The sequence below is a fragment of the Mustela lutreola genome, chromosome 13 (assembly GCF_030435805.1).
Source record: "Mustela lutreola isolate mMusLut2 chromosome 13, mMusLut2.pri, whole genome shotgun sequence".
NCBI lineage: Eukaryota > Metazoa > Chordata > Mammalia > Carnivora > Mustelidae > Mustela > Mustela lutreola.
Window position 1 is genome coordinate 78,007,393 of NC_081302.1, and position 7,542 is coordinate 78,014,934.

General features: G+C 48.7%; 1 long non-coding RNA gene across 1 annotated transcript; it reads right to left on the minus strand.

Moving 5' to 3' along the window:
- Positions 1-2,102: 2,102 nt before the first annotated feature.
- Positions 2,103-6,534, minus strand: LOC131814163 (uncharacterized). Its single transcript, XR_009347168.1, has 2 exons — positions 4,906-6,534; positions 2,103-4,626 (listed from the first exon to the last, which is right to left on the minus strand). It is a non-coding gene; the product is annotated as an uncharacterized LOC131814163 (long non-coding RNA).
- Between the last annotated feature and the right edge of the window lie 1,008 nt (positions 6,535-7,542).

Below are 7,542 nucleotides of genomic sequence, written 5' to 3' on the forward strand. Positions count from 1 at the left end.
CCTGCGACCGGTTCAAGGTAACACGGAGCTGCGAGCTTACTGTCAGCTCTGTCTCTGTAGCCGGCTTTCCCGTTCCAATACCCGCAAGCTCTGCGACACTCAGACACCCCCGATCCTTCTGTGACCCTGCGGGACCTGAGGCCACGCTGACCCCGCGTGGGCTTCGCCCCGGTTTAGCCTCTGGAGCGATGTCCCTCAGCGGAACAGACTTTTAAAAGTCCTGATTTTGTGCGCGGTTGCTCCGCCGCTTACCGGGAGCCGGCCCCTCCCCCCGGGGTCTATCTTCCCGTCGCTTTGGATTCACTTCTCCGCCGGTCCTACCTTTCAGAAAGTGGTTGTTTTTCTGTTTCCAGAATTGCTGTTCTTCTTCTCTTCGATCTGCCGATGGATTTTCAGGTGTTTGCAATCTTTAGATAAGCTATCTAGCTGATCTCCGGCTAGCTGAAGCAGTCTCAGCTTGCTACTTCTCCGCCATCTTGACTCCTCCTGACTCTTGCATTTTTAATTCCCAAGATTTCTACTTTTCTGGCCTCTACATATGCAAATTTGGGAAAGCCAGAGCGCTGACCCTGTTAAGAGCTGAAGTTTCCCGCGCATCTGTCCTAATGCAAGAAAGTTGTATTTCCAGATCTGCTCACACATTTTCTTTCTGATGGAAAAAAACCCCACTGGCGATACTTAAAATCCATATGATGGTTTTGGTCTCACATTTATTGTCAATACTCAGACCTTCATTCTGGAACTGAGTTATTCATACTTGATGTGGATGTGCTTGGACAACAGAGAGAATTTATCAGTTTTGGGGTTTCTGAGTCCTGTCATCTTCCCCCAAGTCATGTGGGTAACTCTCTGACAGGGACTTGGGCCCAGTTGTGGGAATATGTAAATTGCACCATGGGACCCTAATCACTGTCAACTCAAGAGCCCCCAGGCTGACTCACAGCTCCAACCTCCTTGCCAGCTGGCCACTTCAGCCCAGGTTTTCTATGTGTTCCCTGCACTCAACAGGATACTTAGCTTCCCCAAGGAATTAATTAAATGGGCTTCGGGTCAGAATAAAACACCTTGATGTTGCACTGAAGGCTTTGAAATCCTCTGGGGCAATGGGAGATTTTCCCAGCAGCAGTTTTACTGAGTGTTATAAGGCACAGCAAGTCCTTTCCAGGTCATGGCACCATTTCCCAGGACTCCACACATAGTGAGGCCAAGGTCACAGGGCTGGCAGAGCAAGGCAGGGGGTGCGGGCTGGGCATAGAGAACCAGTGAGCCTGTGCGCCCATCCTGCAGCTTTGCCCCTAGTGGGAGCTGCACCTGCAGAGCTCCGCACCTTGGTGGTCAGAGTTGACCCCACCACCACGGGACACATAAGCAGGGCAGAGAACACCGGCCTGGAAACCAGATGCTCTGGGATCTCTTCCCCATACTGCTGACCTTAGGAAGGCGGGACTGGGGACCTGGGCTATCTCAACATTCCTCGTTCTTCATGTCCACGTGACCCCAAAGCTACCCAGGGCCATGCTTATCCTAAGAGCCCCCCTGGGGTCTGCTTTGGGTCCTGGTTCCTGACCCAACCTGCTGGCACCCATGCTCTGGCAACACTGAGGTGGGAGGCCTGGCTGGGGTGGGGGGTGGACAGCACAGCACACGTGACAGAGACTAAGGAATGTGCAGCCGGGGGTAACAATCCTGAAACTTCTCTGGTGACATTCACGCCCAGCCCTGTCTTGAGACTCACGCCCTACTTCCTTCCCTCAGCCCTGCTTCCTGCTCCATCACGCTAGACTTTTCATAGTTTTGGTTTTATGGGGTTTTTTTGTTTCTTGTTTTTTGTTTGTTTTTTTTTAGACTTTGCATAGTTTTTAAGCAAGTTGTGCTTCCACGCCCGTGGTTCATTTTCCACCGGCCAGTGTGAATACTTTTCTTGAGAAATACAATTCTTTGCTGCACAAATCTGCTAGATGAGATTAATTGTAATTTGGATTTTTTTTTTTAAAGTCCTCACAGATTTTTAAACCTTATATCTTCGCCAACAGTGGCAAACGTATGACCAGAAACGGGGTTCCATCTGTAGGGAAATGGGCACCAGACATCGAGCCAACCGCTTTACTCTAGCCATTTTATTACTCTAGCGAGTGGGTATCTACATCCCCACTTACAGATGAGAAACCTCTGGCTTCAAAGACAAGCCACTTGCCCCCAGTCACACGAAATAGCAGTGACCATCAATAGCAAAGACAAGAATACCATGGTTTTGTCTGGAGGAATTTGTGCTAAGATGTATCCATATGTTTAAAATATTTCTTTATCATTATAAACGTGGGGACTAGAGCCTAGGAGCTACAAGGAACCATCCCCCTAAGAGACGACAAAGCCTGGAAAAGACACAGCAGTGGACACACTGCTGGGCTCACAGAGCAACAACTAGCTGGGTAGGGGATTCTGCGGCAGGGGCGGGGGGGTGGGGAGGTTGGGGGTATGGCTCGTCTGTAGGGAATTGCTGGTAACAGCAATGTTATGGAGAAATGGAGCCAGACAAAGGTCAGGAAAGAGACCACCACCCCCCCCCGCACCCCCCTCCCGCAATGAGCCTGTCCTTCCCACAAGAGCTGAAAACAATGAGTGATGCTCCCTGTCTTCTGGCAGAAGACAAAGCAAGTGCTCTGCAGGAGAGAGTCCGCACTCCCCGTCCGGGTTGTAAGCCCACAGTATCCACACAGATTAAGATCAAGCAGTGGCCTCATGGTCCGAGGTAACCAAATCCAAGAGAGCAAGGCACTGTGAGTCAGAGTGAGTAGAAACAAGGGACAGCAGATATAGACGGCCAGGGGCAGTGGCCATTGGAGTTGTCAGAGAAGACAGACTTGCTACGGATCGGTGATACAAGAAATAAAAAAATTCAGCCATGAAGATTATCAGCAAGACATGATTAGGAAGAGTAAGGTGAAATTTTAAAAATCAAAATTCTAGAAATGAGAAAAATACCATAAGAGTTCCAATAAAAACGTAACGGAAGGGTCAAATAGGGGATTAGACAGTTGGAGGAAGAACCATAAATGAAGGTTTGTACCTGATTACCTGGAACGAAAGGATGTCGAAGATATTAAAGAGGTGATAAGAGAGAGGGATGAGACACCGCATCAGAATTACAGCCAGAGAGGAGAGAGAGAATTTTCCAGGATTGAGGAAAAAAAGTGAATCATTGATCTAGCACACTGTGTCCCAGCCAGGAAAGACCATTAGATGGACAGATTTCAGCCGGCACGACCAGCAACCTCTGCTCCCTTACTGTTTGGGCCCAGCCTGCAGCCCAGGGAACCAGAAGGTGAGGAAAGAAGAGGAATCTGGGTCTGGTTTTTCACTTCAGCCCCTCCCCCACCCTCTGCCTCCATGTTTGGTACAGGAAGGAGCAGGGGCACAGGGACAGAGGCAAAGAGCCCTCCCTGTAGGCCTTCTGTTTTATTTAATTTAATTTTCTAAAAGATTTTATTTATTTATTTGACACACAGAGAGAAAGAACACAAGTAGGCAATGCCGCAGGGAGAGGGAGAAGCAGGCTCCCCACTGAGCAGAGAGCCTGATGCGGGGCTCGATCCCAGGACCCTGAGATCATGACCCTGAGTCAAAGGCAGATGCTTCACTGACTGAGCTACCCAGGTGCCCTGGGCCTTCTGTTTTAAAAGACTTTCAATTCCTTGCTTTCCCTTTAGTGAGCTGTACCCCAGGGCTGGTCTGTTTCGACCAATCTTCTAGTCCTGCACTTCTTCTTCTTCTTTTTTTTTCTTAAAGATTTTGTGTATTTATTTGACAGAGATCATAAGTAGGCAGAAAGGCAGGCAGAGAGAGAGGGGGAAGCAGGCTCCCTGCTGAGCAGAAAGCCCGATGTGGGGCTCGATCTCAGAACCCTGGGATCATGGCCTGAGATAAAGGCAGAGGCTTTAACCCACTGAGCCACCCAGCCACCCATAGTCTTGCATTTCTGATAACACCTACAGCTAAAAACCTCTCCTGGGCAGGATCCTTTAGGATGACATGTGCCCCATTTCCCTCTGTGGGAACGTTCCTTGCCCTGCCATCTGTCCTTGGTGGCCAGCTCCCATGGGTGCCTTCTCTCCCCTCTCTTGGCTGGTTACGTCTCCCTGCTCAGGTGTACCCCACACGTCCAGGGACACCTGACACACTCTCTCCAGAACTGTCTGCTCTGGTAGCAGCATGGGCCAGGCCTGAGTGTTGTCTCCCCAGCTCAATGAGCATTTGGCAACAAAGTGAGCTGCTGAGAGCTAACCTCAGTCTCTGTGAAGCCTTCTGTGGAGGCTCCCTCAACCTCCCTGTGGCCTGAGGTAGCAGGGAAGGCGGGCAGAGGAAGCGCTCTCTCCACTCGGCTCTGTCGTGGAGCAGAGCCCCCACCGTACTCTGTGTCCAGGAGTTCCTTCCGAAGACTTCTTCTCAGGGAAACTCCAGCCTCCTCATCAAGCCTGCAGTTGGCAGTTGTTGGATTGACCTGGTCCTATTTTAACTGCATCGACGAGTCTAGAACTTTCCTTTAGAACCGAGAGCTCTCGGCATTCCTTTCCCTCAGCTAGAAACTTGAGCATGGGTCCTGCGACAAGCGATGCGCTGGTTTGTCATCTGAAATTGATGTAGACAGCAGAAAACTGTGCTGAAGCCCGATGACTATGTGTGTGGGGCCTCTGTTCGGCGATGCTCTAAGTTGGCTTCAGGTGTTTGCCGGGGGTCATAAACAGCAACCAGCAGGTGCGTGCGTACTCGCTGCTTATCTTTTGCTATGTTGGGCTTCGTCATTTTTTGTCTCACCGGAAGTCAGAAAGTCATTGGTCTTCCCTTCTCTCTCCCACCCTCCACCTCCTCACCCTCTACTTTGTTTTCATCCGGACAGGAAGGACTCACCTGGCCTCCAGCCGTCAGCTCCATGTACGTGTGTGCACGCTCACACCCAGGCCTGCGCCCTACGCTGCAAACTGCACCTGTGCAGCGGGGCGGAGGGAACCCCAGTTTGTCCCTGCAGGGCCACACACTGACGGACCCCGGGGCTCAGCTCCGTTTCCTTTGTCATTCCCTTTGTCCCACACTTCGGCTCGGTTCTCTGTGCCACAGGAAAATAACACGCCTCTGAACCCTTTCCATCCAGAAAACAAGCAAAGGAGTGCATCTAATTATCACTAGGTTGTTTCATTTCCCAAGGAGAGAACCATGCAGATAAAATAACATGCTGAAAGCAATCTGAGGTCCTCCTTTCCGGTCATTTTCGGTAGCTATGTTTTTCTCTGCCTCTTGGGTATGCTGAACAGATCCACAGCCTCTCACTCAAAACCTTCAAGGCCGAATGTGTTTCAGGCTTCAGAAATGTTCAGTTTGGGAGAAGGTAATATAGTGCAAATATCGTATTTCATGTCACAGCCCCAGGCGCTAGGATAGTACCTCATAATTTAACTCATTAACAGTTCTATGGCAAAGACTCTGAACAGTCACCCTACGAAGAATGAAGAAAGATCTTAATTTGCCTCAGACCGTTTTAGGTCAGGTTTTCCACCAAATGAGAGGAAGAAAGAAAGAAAAAAAACACCCTCAGTTTTTGGACTTTGGGATTGTAGAGAATGCGTCATGAACTTGTATTCCCAATTGTTTCATCTTGTCCCATAAAAATCAGTTGCTACATCTTCTTTTTCCCTTCTGCTTATGTCTTCTTTTGTTCATGTTATTGGTCTGATGTCGGAATTTTCCCCTTGTCCTCCCCAGTCTTATCATTCTTAAGTACCTCAAGTCTAACCACCAAACTAGTTTTCACTTGAGAATCCAGTAGTTGCAATCTCCTTTGTGCACAGAGAATATTCTGGCACAGCGACAAGTGGCCTGGACTTGGTTTGAACGCTTCTTAGAAAATAGATTTCTGTCTTAACACAGCTTCGCAGCCACAACCTGAGCGACTTACTAAAAAATATAGGGCCTCGGGGTTTGATGAGCTAACACTAAAATTCCAGGTGCTGCTGCCACCTCATCCCTCATTTATTGGTTAAATCAATGAGGGATTAGCCAACGGTTCCTAAGCAACCGATCTCATAAGGCTGCATGAGAGCTCCGTTCCGGTTGCAGACGACTTTCTGAAGGAGCTTGGAGTTACATACCATCCTCTGTTTACACCAGGAGAGAAAATCTTCAGAACACCATCCCTCAGGATGTCATCGGATATTTCCAACAACAGGTGTCCATCTTATACCACTCTGATGTCCTCAGCGGTGGGCCGTGGCTCCAGGCCTCAGGCAATTCACTTAGAAATTAGTAATCTCTTTGTGCAACCAAATAAACAGCATTATTCACAAGAGTCAAAATGGGGAAGCAACCCAGGTGTCCACTGACACGTGAGCAGATCAACCAAACATGGCATATGCATGCAATAGAACATTACTCAGGCCGAAAGAGGAAGGAAGTTCCGACCCTGCTACGACAATGAATGAACCTGGAGGACATGATGCTAAGTGAAATACGCAAGTCCTAGAAAGACAAAGAGCATATGGTTCCTCTTACATGGAGTATCCAAAGCTGTCGATTCCCGAAGACAGCAATTCCAATGGTGGCCGCCAGGGGCAGGCGGGAGCAGGGAGCAGGAGCTGCGGCTGAATCCGGATGGAGAGTTTCGGCTTTGCAAGATGGGAGAGTTCAGAGATGCCCTGCACAAGAGGAATATACTTCACACTAGTGAACTGCACACTCAAAGAAGGTTCAGATGGTAAAACTTATGTGTATCTTACCATAGTTAAAAATAAAAATGAAAACGAGCTCCTAAAACAAAAAAAGGCGGGGGGTGGGAAATTTGACACGTTACAACATGATGAGCCTTGGGGACATATAAATAAGCCAGACCCCAAAGGACTAATACTGTATGGTTCCACTCACAAGAGGAACCCTGAGCAGACACATTCCAAGAGACAAAGAGTAAAATTGGCCGCCAGGGGCCAGGGAGGGGACAAGGAAATAATAGGGAGCTGTGGTTTCATGGGTGCGGGGTTTCTATTCGGGAAGACGAAGGGGTTCTGGAAGTGGGCGGGGAGGGACAGCCTCCCAACAAAGTGAGTACTCACGCTGCTCCTGAACCACACACTTACAAACTGATAAAATGGCCCATGTTGGATTCTGTATTTCTACCACAGTAAGCAAAGAATGGCTAATGCAAACGAAGATAGCTCCTGGGTGGCAGAAATGCTTTCTGCTTCAGGTACTAATGGGAGACCCAAATGACAGAACCAGGGGTTCACATACACCTAAAGTTAAAAATCAAGAAGAAGAACAACAACAACAAATGGGAGCAATCCCCTCCACGAAGAAAACCTTCAAAACAGGCTCATCCAGTTTGCTTTTGTGTGTAAACATTCTGAATTTACAGCAGGAATGACTTTGAAAGAGGGACACCAAGTGAATCTCAACTGTAAGAAAACTAGGACAGTTATCATTTATAGAAACAGGTGCAACTGGTTTTCTTTGGGATTTTTTTTTCTTTAGGGTTTTTATCCCCCCCCCCCCACTCTCTTC